Raw genomic sequence first — 13,084 nt, 5'->3', positions numbered from 1 at the left:
AGGTTGGGGACACGGTTACCATAGTAATACAGAAGCCGGGTAATAATGTCACTGCACACAATAACAACATCAACATTTCATGGGGATTTGTCATGGTTCACACTCTTTCCAGGGTGATAATTAAAAGAAGCTTTTATATTTTCACCTACATTTCCCCTTTGACAATGAAAACTGGATTAATTGAGATTTAAATGAATGCTGTACCTGAATAAAAAGCTGTACATATTAATTTTTAACACCCCTGATCACACGTGTATGACAATCACATTCATGAAGCAGCGGATGATTCTCTAGATATAGTTTCATTTGATCACCAGGTCACCATGGCTGGGCCAGAGGCGGCGAGACAGAAGCTCTGTGGTTTATACAAACTTGCCAGACTCACTTTCCATCTAAGGTTTCAGAGTCCTTTATCAAACCATCAATCACAATCTTGTGAAGGTGAGGTCTCGTGATTTATTAGGAAAATAATAGAGTTATTCAGTAGAAAGTACATTAGAGTTTTAGTCTGAAATACATAATAACACTACATTTAGGCCCTACTTTGAGGTTTAAAAATGGAACAGTTGTGTCTTTACTCTTCTCCCCAGCTCCCCAGTTTTGTGCTTTTTTGGGAAGGGCTGCCACCTCAGGCCATAAACCAACCAACCAGTCTATTGTATCCATAGGATGGGCGGTAGTCAGGGCCAGTAAATTAAAGCATAGTCGCCCCTATTCTAACCCCTTTCTCTGCCCATCCAAAACAACCTATTGACCCCTTTCAAGACGGCCAGAGGTATCTGAAGGGTGGACTACGTGGGGCAAACTGCAGTCTTCTCGCCTGTATGCGATTCCGCAGAGTTTTAAATGGCTGATTTACATCTATAATACATTATAAAAAGGAACAAAAAGATGAATAATGATGGAGGACACAGCAGACATAAAACAAGTATGGGGTGACAGAGAAGTAAAGAGAAACTCTCTCAGGTGAAAAATACATGAGGTACCGCTTTGAAGCACACTCCACAGAGCAAAAGTTCATCCTTTGCATAACTGCCAGTGTTGCGACAGTCTGCAGTAATTGTCAGTTTATGGTCCAATGCAGCTGATCAGAGCTGAGGTAACTGTCTTTGACCAGGGGATTAATTTAAGGAGGGATCAAAGTGAACACGAGGCTGTGTGCCAGGGTCTGATACTGCACTATATAGGACAGGGGTGGGCCATCATTTTGTCTCGAGGGCCACATCGGGATTTCAAAATTCTATGGAGGGCCGCACAGATTTTTTTAGTCAAAAACAATTTGCTGGCCAGAAAAAGGGCTTTTGAAAATATAAGTCCATTTTAATTTCTCCAAATTTTGTAACTACTTTTAGATTTTCAAGTGTGCCCTGGAGTCTTTTTTTAACCCAAAATAATAATCCCCCCCTCAAATATGGGTTTTGCTATGGTCAACCCCTAATATAGGGAGTAGGGTGCCATTTGGGACGTACACAGAGAGTCCAAAGAGTCTAGGCCAGACAGAGAGCACTCTCAGGGACATGTGATGGGTGCCACATGCCGGCTTGGATCAATACACTGCCGCCGCTGCAGCCTCTCCTCTCCCATGTATCCCTCTTTCTGAGAATCCAAAATAAACAGGGCAGTTGTATAATCAGACTTGCGTAGGTAGGGGCTAATTTTCACAAAGTCACATGAAAGGTAAAAGGGAACATTGACATTTTGAGTGTTCCTTCACCTTTTCCTATCAGTCTGCAGATCAGTGCTCTTTTCCCTTCTATTTTGTGACGACGTCTGTCTGTTGACGTGATACAGCTAAGGGGTTGGCTTTTGATTCAGCTAAGAATTCAAATAGACATGGCCTAAGTGGTTCAAAAATGACTAAAATAGACTCAGGTGAAATAGACTGAGTAGAGTAGACAAATAGACTCATGGTGATGAATGTGTGTGTCTGTGTGTGTGTGTGTGTGTCTGTGTGTGTGTGTGTCTGTGTGTCTGTGTGTCTGTGTGTGTAGAAGGGGGTACCCACCTGTCAGGCTGGCTCTACAATGTGCAGAAAGGACAAAGTTTAGTTATGATGCCCTTCAGGCCCGCTCCACAATTTACCTGAGAAACACATAAAAAAAGGACAAAACTTTAGTCTCTCCAGAGTTAACTATTTAGTTTAACATACATCTTCTGTGAAAAAGACACATCAAAAAACAACATTGTAATCCCCCAAAATGTAATGCTAAACATTCTTTCACTATTTTCGCAGCCATCCTCTTTAAGCATTTGCCATAGCATGTGGCACTTAGACATGACACAAGACAAACTAAAAACAGCCTACGCCATCCAGTCCACTTCATTGACATTTACAGTGCCCTATCCAAATAAACCTGCAAAACATTCTCTATCCAACCCTACAGATAAACAACTGCATCCAAACTATAAAGACAAGACACTATGTGACATTAGGTTCATTAAACTAACCCTCCCGTTATGCTAGCCCTGTCTGGCATTTCCAAATCACCAGATATAAAGTGCTACATCTTTAACCATTTTCAAACCTTTTCAAATAAAAACATTATAGCAATAAAGCTCATGTCCATTCCCCACTATGGGATTTGTAACAAGTTCATATGACTTAACAGATAGGGTCATGAACTGATAGTACCTCAGATGGTAAACCAGGACACTACAATGCATTGTTTCTCATTAGCTCAAACCCTGCACCTAACTCAAAGCTCAGGGTTTGCGATATACCTGCAGGGCTGAGTTCCAAGTGGTTAGTCTACTAATGGTTATGTGGGGGTGGTAAGTTTAGAGATGGTTGCGGTTTGAGATCTGATTGGGAGCGGATCGGATGTTTAGGCGTCGGCCTGATGGAATGCACAGCCTTTGAGAGGAATTTGTTGACATAAAACATAGCCAAATATGGAAGCTTATATGACCTATTGAGAGCGAAAAGCTGATTCATCACCAGAGTGAAAGCTGATAGATCAGAGTGAAAAGTGAGAAACAAAGGAAGACTTAAAAAAAAAATTTAAACTCTGCAGTGAAAGATTCTTGGCAGGCATTTTCTTCCTCTCCCCCTCTCCACACCCTGTTCCTCTCACCGTCCGTCCCATGTCACTTCTGACAGGCAGTTCCCCATCTCATCCTCCCCTGGACTCCCTTGGACCCCTTCAGGGGCCAACGTTTACAATTAGATAAGCATTTGAGAGTATGTGCCCTATCCTCCCAGGGTTCCCCTCTCTAGAAAGCACAGACAGGCAGGGCTGGCGCTGCCAGGTGGGATGTGCTTTCCCACCACCAAACAGGTGCTTCAGAAGAGCCCCTTAAAACCTACCTCAGTCTTGACATCAGCTGCTGCCTCCCAGACATTACTGTAACCCCCCCCCCACCCACACGTTAGGGGAATGCCTTCTGTTCGGGCAGAGGGAAAGAGAAGGTAAAAAAAGAGATTGCGATGGACATGGTGTTGTTTTATCAGCCCCGGCTGTCTCCCTTCAAACCTAACAAAGATAATCCACCACACATAGAAAACAAATAGACGCCGCAAAGATGCTTATAACATAATTGAATAATACTGATCTATCTATGCAGCAGAATGTTAGGCTACATCGTTCAGTAGATAACCTAATAACAGTGCTCTCTCTACAGTGGGCCGAACGTATAACCTATCTAATCTCTGATCTACAAGGTAAACTCTACAGTGAACGGGGACCCGTCTTATGACTACAGACACTAATTGCTAGGGTTAGGCTATAGCCTCACGTGCCAGGTTTCGATGGTGAACAAGACAATGTATGGGCTGAACCCAATGCTGGGATCCTGTGAATCATTCCAATGATAAAATGCCCTGAGGAGTCAGCAGACAATGCATCGGAATGAGGAAGACCTATGAGGCCTGACTTCACCAGCAGCCTCCGCAGCGTTAGGGCTAGAGAGACTAAAACTGCTCTGTGTCACTGTGCACCTGGAGGCTGGGGAAGGGGGATAGGCAGGCGGCAGGACATTATTTCAGCGTGAGTATCAGGGAGGGTAATTCCACTATTGTCTGCCAGGAGTGGGCATCAGAGATGGAGGCTCAGTGGGTTCACAGGTTAGTTTTTCGGAGAGTGGGTATGTGGAGTCAACACACAAAAAGAAAGAGGCATAAAGAAAGATATACTGAACAAAATATAAAAACGCAACATGCAACAATGTCAATGATTTTACTGAGTTACAGTTCATAAGGAAATCAATACATTTAAATCAATTCGGCCCTAATCTATGGATTTCACATGACTGGGCAGGGGCGCAGCCATGGGTGGACTTGGGAGGGCAGAGGCCCACCCACTTGTGAGTAAGGCCCAGCCAATCAGAATGAGTTTTTCCCCACAAAAGTACTTTATTAGAGACAGAAATACTCCTCAGCACCCAGCACCCCTTCAGACGATCCCGCAGGTGAAGAAGCCCGATGTGGAAGTCCTGGGCTGACGTGGTTACATGTGGTCTGCGGTTGTGAAGCCGGTTGGACGTACTGTCAAATTCTCTAAAACAACGTCAGAGGCGTATTATGGTAGAGAAATTCATATTAAATTATCTAGCAACAGCTCTGGTATACATTCCTGCAGTCAGCAAAACTTGAGACATCTGTGGCAATGTGTTGTGTGACAAAACTGCACATTTGAGAGTGGCCTTTTATTGTCTCCAGCACAAAGTTCACCTGTGTAATGATAATGCTGTTTAATCAGCTTCTTGATATGCCACACCTGTCAGGTGGATGGATTATCTCGGCAAATCCGCTACAAGTCCATGGTGCTTGCCTACGGAGCTGTGAGGGGAACGGCACCTCCGTACCTTCAGGCTCTGATCAGGCCCTACACCCAAACAAGGGCACTGCGTTCATCCACCTCTGGCCTGCTCGCCTCCCTACCTCTGAGGAAGCACAGTTCCCGCTCAGCCCAGTCAAAACTGTTCGCTGCTCTGGCACCCCAATGGTGGAACAAGCTCCCTCACGACGCCAGGACAGTGGAGTCAATCACCACCTTCCGGAGACACCTGAAACCCCACCTCTTTAAGGAATACCTGGGATAGGATAAAGTAATCCTTCTAACCCCCCCCCCCCTAAAAGATTTAGATGCACTATTGTAAAGTGGTTGTTCCACTGGATATCATAAGGTGAATGCACCAACTTGTAAGTCGCTCTGGATAAGAGCGTCTGCTAAATGACTTAAATGTAAATGTAAATGTAAAGGAAAAATGCTCACTAACAGATGTGCACAAAATACGCTTTTTAATGTGCATATTAACATTTTCTGGGATCTTTTATTTCAGCTCATAAAACGGGATCAACATTTTATGTTGCGTTTATATTTTGTTCATTATACAGTGCAATCGAAAATTATTCAGACCCTTTGACTTTTTCCACATTGTTAAGTTACAGCCTAATTTTTAAATTTATGAAATTGTTTTTTCCCCTCATCAATCTACACACAATACCCTTAAAACAGGTTGAAAAAAATTGCTACAAACTTGGCTCACCTGTATTTAGGGAGTTTCTCCCATTATTCTCTGCAGATCCTCTCAAGCTCTGTCAGGTTAGACGGGGAGTGTCGCTGCACAGCTATTTTCAGGTCTCTCCAGAGATGTTCAACTGGGTTCAAGTCTGGGCTCTGGTTGGGCCACTTAAAGACATTCAGAGACTTGTCCCGAAGCCACTCCTGCGTTGTCTTGGCTGTGTGCTTAGGGTCATTGTCCTGTTGGAAGGTGAACCTTCGCCCCCAGTCTGACGTCCTGAGCACTATGGAGCAGGTTTCATCAAGGATCTCTTTGTACTTTGCTAAGTTCATCTTTCCCTTGATCCTGACTAGTCGCCCAGTCCTTGCTGCTGAAAAACATCCCTACAGCATGATGCTGCCAGGTTTCCTCAAGATGTGACGTTTGGCACTGAGGACAAAGAGATCAATCTTGGTTTCATCAGACCAGAGAATCTTGTTTCTTATGGTCCTAGAGTCTTTAGGTGCCTTTTGGCAAATTACAATCGAGTTCTTGGTCACTTCCCTGACCAAGGCCCTTCTCCTCCGACTGCTCAGTTTGGCCGGGCAGCCAGCTCTCGGAAGATTCTTGGTGGTTCCAAACTTCTTCCATTTAAGAATGATGGAGGCCACTGTGTTCTTGGGGACCATCAATGCTGCAGACATTTTTTGGTACCCTTCCCCAGATCTGTGCCTCGACACAATCTTGTCTTGGCGCTATAGACAGGCGTGTGCCTTTCCAAATCATGTCCAATCAATTGAATTTACCACAGGTGGACTCCAATCAAGTTGTAGAAACATCTGAAGGATGATCAATGGAAACAGGATGCACCTGAGCTCAATTTCGAGTCTCATAGCAAGGGGTCTGAATGTCTAGACCTGTTTTCGCTTTGTCATTATGGGGTATTGTGTGTAGATTGATGACGATTTGCATTTATTTAATCAATTTTTGAATACGGCTGTAACGTAACAAAATGTGGAAAAAGGGGTCTGAATACTTTCCGAATGCACCGAATATACACAGAAATGACGACGGGGAGAAAAAGGTGTCATGACAGAATTGGAGGAGAGAAAGTGGTATAGCAGGAGAAAATTAAAGGGGAGCAAGAAGAAAGAGATATACCAATATAGAGATGCAGACAGAGGTGTAAATTGTGGGGGTGGGGAGGTGGATTTGACTACCCCGTCTGAACGCAAATCAAAAAGAATTCTACCCTCGGGGGCATTTCTAAGCTCCTGCCAAGAGCCCCTGCCCCCTCCTTCCTCCCCCCCACCCACCCCAACCCGCCTTGGGAGCTCTCATTTCCCTAAAAGACTGGGTTAGGGTACGATCACAGAAACTAGAATATTAATCCACACTCCCATGCATGATAAGTCCCATTCCACTATAATTAGCTCATCAAAACAACTCAAATATATGCAAACGTTAATTAATCGTGTTTCGGGTGGGTGGAAAGGGAGGGGGAGTGATCGGAGCTGTGGTTTACAGATTAAAATCAGGTGCTTATAGGAGTTAAAAATAGAGCAGATTAAACAATAAAACAGTCAAACAATAACACATTTGAGCCAAGGGCCCTTTGAACATGGCAGGGTAAGAATTCTGCACGTTCTCCAAAACAAGCCACCATCTGTTGAAATGAATTGGTCATGACAGCGGGAGAAACTCCTGGAAAGGGCATAGAAGAACTGAGTCCGAACTGTACAGCTACAAGGAAAAAAGTTATCCAAGCGTTTTAAGAAACCCTATCCATTACTACTGCAATAAAATAGCTGTGTCTGTTTGCTGTAAGTCACAGGGTGAACTGCAAAGTTTGGAAAACACTAAATCCTTCCCATCTTTAAACTTAAAACAGAGGCCAACATTAACAAAGAATTACAATCTTATCAAAGACCCCTCAGACATCACTCATCAACCCCCCCCCCTTTCATCTTTGCCAACTCTGATGGGCACAAGGACAGACAACCCCCACATCCATGTTTCTCCCGCGTCCCTTTATACACAGAACTCAGCTAAACATAGAATCACATGGTTTATTCATCTCTCTGTGACCGCCGGTAACTTCATAAAAAAGTTGACTACAAATACAAAGTTGCCAATGTCTTTGCAATTGATGCAAACAAGTGACGTATGAAAACCGAGATGACTGCATTCAAATATAAACAGTAGGCCATAGGCCTATTTCAACCATATTGAAATACATTACCGTGCCAGTGTCTAAAGCTCCCCCATCTTGATCAACTTTACCTCAAAAACTCCTTCGAGTTTGAGCTCCTGAGAGTTACAGCCTCTGTCTGACTGAGTCAGTGCTGTGACATTGCAGTAGTCAGCAAATTCACCCAACCGAGCGTAGCGGAGCAGAACAAAACATAGGCTGGGGCAGCTGAGGAGCTATAAAAACCAGACCCCGTCGGTCATTAATGAGACATAACCTCAAATACCTCAGACTGGCTTATCAACAGAAACAGCATCTGTCTGTACTTTAGTGGAGGACCCACTGTGTCCTGACTTCACCAAGGGATATTTTTGAGGCTTCGTGAGAGTGTTGTAAATTCACCACTCATTCGAGGTTTTTAGGCTCTTTTGAGCCCTTCTGTCTCTGTGAAGGTTGGTTGGCTGTTCTTTGAGGCACATGACAAAGTTAGCTGTATCAAACTCTGCTGACAAGATGAGTTACAGACGTGTCCTCAAAGTCACGGGCATGTCATCAAAGTCACGGTCACGGTGAGATGTCTAGCTCTTTGAACATCCCCAACTGCATGGCATACATACCCAACACGGGCCAGCCATCTGGAACGAATACCGCGTGCTTAGATGACTCCTGAAAAGGGATAAAATACTGTCGACTGGGTCTCACATTTGAGGAGACCAGACCAGAACAACAAATCAATATAGTGTATGTCCCAAATGGCACCCTAGTATTCCCTTTATAGTGCACTACTTTTGACCAGAGCCCATAGTGCCATTTGGGACGCACACTTGGCCTTTGTTCTTTGTAAAATAACAGCAAGCACTAACTAGTCCAGCTATTAAAACAATTTAGCACGCAATACCTAGTGAGAATTGAGAAGTTATGTGTTCAAAACCCTTCAGTCTGGAGGAGTTGAGGCACACTCAAACACCACCCTCATTGCTAAGCCTTATGTCAACACACCAGTGTATCACTTCCCCAGGACTTATTACAGTTTAGCAGTATGAAGGCCCACCCACAACACAACACTGGTTAAACAAACAAACCAGTGATTTTAACAAAGAGAAATACACATACGGGAAGATCATGATAGAGCTTGGTATAGGGCCATGGCGCGGGGGTGATATTGGTATAGGGTCATGGCGCGGGGGTGGTATTGGTATAGGGTCATGGCGCGGGGGTGGTATTGGTATAGGGTCATGGCGCGGGGATGATATTGGTATAGGGTCATGGCGCGGGGATGATATTGGTATAGGGTCATGGCGCGGGGGTCATATTGGTATAGGGTCATGGCGTGGGGGTCATATTGGTATAGGGTCATGGCGCGGGGATGATATTGGTATAGGGTCATGGCGCGGGGATGATATTGGTATAGGGTCATGGCGCGGGGGTGGTATTGGTATAGGGCCATGGCGCGGTGGTGATATTGGTATAGGGTCATGGCGCGGGGGTGATATTGGTATAGGGTCATGGCGCGGGGGTGATATTGGTATAGGGTCATGGCGCGGGGGTGATATTGGTATAGGGTCATGGCGTGGTGGTGATATTGGTATAGGGTCATGGCGTGGGGGTGATATTGGTTTAGGAGCCTCTTTTCCCTGTTTTGCCCATATTCCTCTAAGTACAGTCACGCCAGAGCTGCAATTGGCAATAATTGTAATGTGTGTAGTGTAGGATAAGAATGCCATTCTACTCTATAAACAGTTGCTTTAAGCTTTGTTGAAACATCTTATACACACTATAATATCATGCTGCTGACTAAGTAGAACGGAAACATCAAATGAAGCCTGCAATGCCCCCTTCCCAATGCCCCAAATATGGGTTACTCCCCCTGCGGGCATCTGGTTATGACTACGCCAAGTTGAGTATTTGGGGCTAGTAGCTGATCCATGCCAACGGGTGACTCCCGGTCACGCACCCCTTTCCACAGCAGCCCAGCTGTTCCATCCTGCTCCCCCTCCCCCGTCATCATGTAGAGAGCTTCTGATCACCGCCCGCCACAACAAAACCCAGGCAAAAGCCTGCCAGCCAGGGGATTAGCAACCCGCTGACAAAATTAGACACAGAGAGAAAAAACAACCATACACACACACACACACACACACACACACACACACACAGAGAGAGAGAGAGAAAGCATATAAAAACATGAACCTAAATTCTATTGCGTACAATGCAAACGTGTACACTGACACACACATGCTGCATGCAAAAATGAGCTACAACACACACACATGCACACGATCTAATAAACACATCCACATGCATACAGTCCACATACACAAATGTGCACAAAGAAGTACACATTATGCACAAAATAAGTAGGCCACCATCTTCTGAAAATACACAAAATAAATACTCACACACGATAAACAAAGCACACCAGCCCACGTCGACAGAGCTCCGCATTTACAGATCTCTGGCAAAAAATAGCATCCCTCCTTTCTTCCAGTTCATCTCCACTCTTCCCTGATCATCACCTCATAGGGAAAGCACCGTCACAGCATCCTAGACGTTCCAGAGCTCCTGTGTGGGGAATGTCTGGGATCAATATGGAATAAACCCTATGAACATACGATAATGAGAAAATGTCCCAAGCACAGAGCGCCTCTGCCAGCCAGTCACTGCTCCTAGTCCCAGTGTCAGCTGGGCCAGCCTCGTGCTGCAGTTACAGCCTCTCTCCCCACCAAGAGAGGAGGCAGAGGAGGAGGTAAAGAAGGGATGTGTGTCGTCTCTAGAACTCTCTCTATCTGAGGCTCAGTGCTGAGACGTCAGGGCCATCCTAGTGCAGCAGTAGCAGTGGTAGCAGCAGCAACGCTGGCATATTGTGTGTGTCTGCAGTAGCGACTGTCATTGTTCCAGAGGCCGAGCAGAGAGAGAGAGAGAGAGAGAGAGAGAGAAAGAGAGAGAGCACACTAGCCAGAGCTAAAGCACATAAGAGCATGTACTGTAATAGACAGAGGAAGGGGTAGAGCGAGTGAAAGAGAGTTAAGCCCTCCTCCACTCAGACAAACCCAGGCTACTACACTACAACAGCTGTGGACGAGCCCACGTGCGCTCCACCTCCTCCTCTCCTTGTGCCCAGAATTAACTCTGTAGTTGCTAGCTTGCTGAGAGGGAGCAGAGGAGCGAGGGATGAGCGAGGGAGGGAAGGGGATGTCATAGAAAGAAAAAAAGGGGATATTTTTTTCTAAAAGGGAACAGAGTTAGCCTATAGACAAAGCCTGGGGAGGGGAGCGTAGTGTACAGTACATCCACTCAGCTCCACAGACATTTGAGCTGGACGGGAGGGGGGACGGGGACGGGGGGGGACAGGGGTACGGGCAGGGAGCTGTCAGCTAAGAGGATTTCCAGCCCCTGAAAACGAGTGCGCAGTCAAAAAAGTCACACAATGAAATGAATGGGGAAGTTGAGCACTCCTAACTGAGAATCGATAATGTCAAATGTTTCATTTTATTCTGTCAGGAATAAGAGGATTTATAAAACTGAAGGGGAGGGGCGTGGAGGTCTCCTACACTACGATTGTAGATTAATCTACGTCTTTCATCTATTCAGTAACCACCTGATTATTTTTATTTGAGATCTATTCAAATATGAAATACAGTCACGGAATCCAATGCTATCAATGACCTTTTAGATGAATAACTAAAGGGGTGAAAGGTGAATGTGTTTTATGAGAGCTGCCGGCCGCAGAGTGTTTTTCCATGCACCATATGTGGAGGGTGCAGAGATGGAATTAGACTGATGTAGAGACATGTGTCGTCACACCAAGACAGGTGGCTACAACCTGCCACCATCTTTACCCTAATAAGTGTGTGTGTGTGTGTGTGTTTGTGTGTCTCCGACTGACACTATAACCTAATTACAGCTCTGGAATGCTGGGTATTCATTGGTACTCTGTAGTCCTGACTCCTGGGCCCACCCTGCTGCTGTCACACCCACCCATCCACCCACCACAAGACTGCCCTTCCTCCTCCCAAGGAACAACGGCATACCATGTAAAATAGGGAATTGACATCTATACTATAGTACTCACAATGTTTGGAATCTACCTCTCACTTAAACTGACATACCACACTTACATACGCTCTCCTATAAAGATTCCATTTCCTGTAAAGACTATTTATTCTACTGTGACCCTCTTTTGGTCCTGCTGTCAGACAGTGTAGTGGGTTGGAATCTCAGCATTGATTTACAGTCCATGAGGTACACTACCGTTCAAAAGTTCGGGGTCACTTAGAAATGTCCTTGTTTAAAGAAAAGCAAAAAAATTCTCTATTAAAATAACATCAAATTGATCAGAAATACAGTGTAGACATTGTTAATGTTGAGGCGTCTGTTTCTCAAACTAGACACTCTAGTGTACTTGTCCCTCTTGCTCAGTTGTGCACCGGGGCCTCCCACTCTTTCTATTCTGGTTATTTATCACCGGGAATAGCCTTCATTTCTCAGAACAAGTATAGACTGACAAGTTTCAGAAGAAAGGTCTTTGTTTCTGTCACAACTTCCTCCGAAGTCGGTCCCTCTCCTTGTTCGGGCGACATTCGGCGGTCGACGTCACCGGTCTTCTAGCCATCACTGATCCACCTTTCATTTTCCATATGTTTTGTCTTGTCTTCCCACACACCTGGTTTCAATTCCATGTTGTGTATTTAACCCTCTGTTCCCCCTATGTCCTTGTCCGGTATTGTTTATTGTAAGTGCTTGTGCACGTTATGTCTGGTGTGTGTCGGGTTTTGTACCCATTTATTGATTGTTCTGTTTTCTGGTGGTTTTAATTATTAAAGTGCGCCGTTGGAAACAGTTTTTGCTCTCCTGCGTCTGACTTCTCTGCCGCCAGTACGCACCCCTTACAGTTTCTGGCCATTTTGGGCCTGTAATTGAACCCACAAATGCTGATGCTCCAGATACTCAACTAGTCTAAAGAAGGCCAGTTTTATTGCTTCTTTAATCAGAACAACAGTTTTCAGCTGTGCTAATATCATTTCAAAAGGATTTTCTAATTATCAATTAGCCTCTTATAATGATAAACTTGGATTAGCAAACACGTGCCATTGGAACACAGGAGTGATGGTTGCTGATAATGGGCCTCTGTACACCTATGTAGATGTTCCTTTTTCTTTTCTTTTTTAAAAACAGATGCAATTGGTGTGTTCGAGCCCTTATAGCCTGACAATTCTTAGATCACCCTCTATCCATTTCCTTCCCTGTGGTGGAAAAGAGAATGGAATTCCATATGAAACCTCCTCCCATGACCAAAGCATCTATTGGGGTGATCGAGAACTCGTGTCTGGGGGGGTGATAGTGGGGTCAGATGGGGAATGTTTTACTTTGAGGCTTTGTAGTTAAAAGAAGAAGCCCAGTAGATGCTTATAAACTCAAACATTATCTGTTCTTGAAGAGTTAAAAATGCTT

At 44.8% G+C, this 13,084-nt stretch overlaps 1 protein-coding gene across 6 annotated transcripts in view; it reads right to left on the bottom strand.

Annotated features, from left to right (window-relative positions):
• The window catches only part of LOC115207969 (nck-associated protein 5-like), a 92,394-nt gene that overhangs the window by 31,157 nt on the left and 48,153 nt on the right, over window positions 1-13,084 (bottom strand). For 5 of the 6 annotated variants that reach the window (XM_029775624.1, XM_029775627.1, XM_029775628.1 and 2 more), the window contains one exon: window positions 2,006-2,082. The gene's annotated coding sequence lies outside the window, so the exon portion shown is untranslated. Of the gene's footprint in view, window positions 1-2,005; window positions 2,083-10,032; window positions 10,532-13,084 lie in introns of those variants that run through there. The other variant, XM_029775625.1, reaches the window with a different exon arrangement.

Source organism: Salmo trutta, chromosome 14 (assembly GCF_901001165.1).
Source record: "Salmo trutta chromosome 14, fSalTru1.1, whole genome shotgun sequence".
Lineage (NCBI taxonomy): Eukaryota > Metazoa > Chordata > Actinopteri > Salmoniformes > Salmonidae > Salmo > Salmo trutta.
The sequence above is the reverse complement of the archived record's forward strand: the minus strand, read 5'-3'. Positions and strand labels throughout refer to the sequence as shown.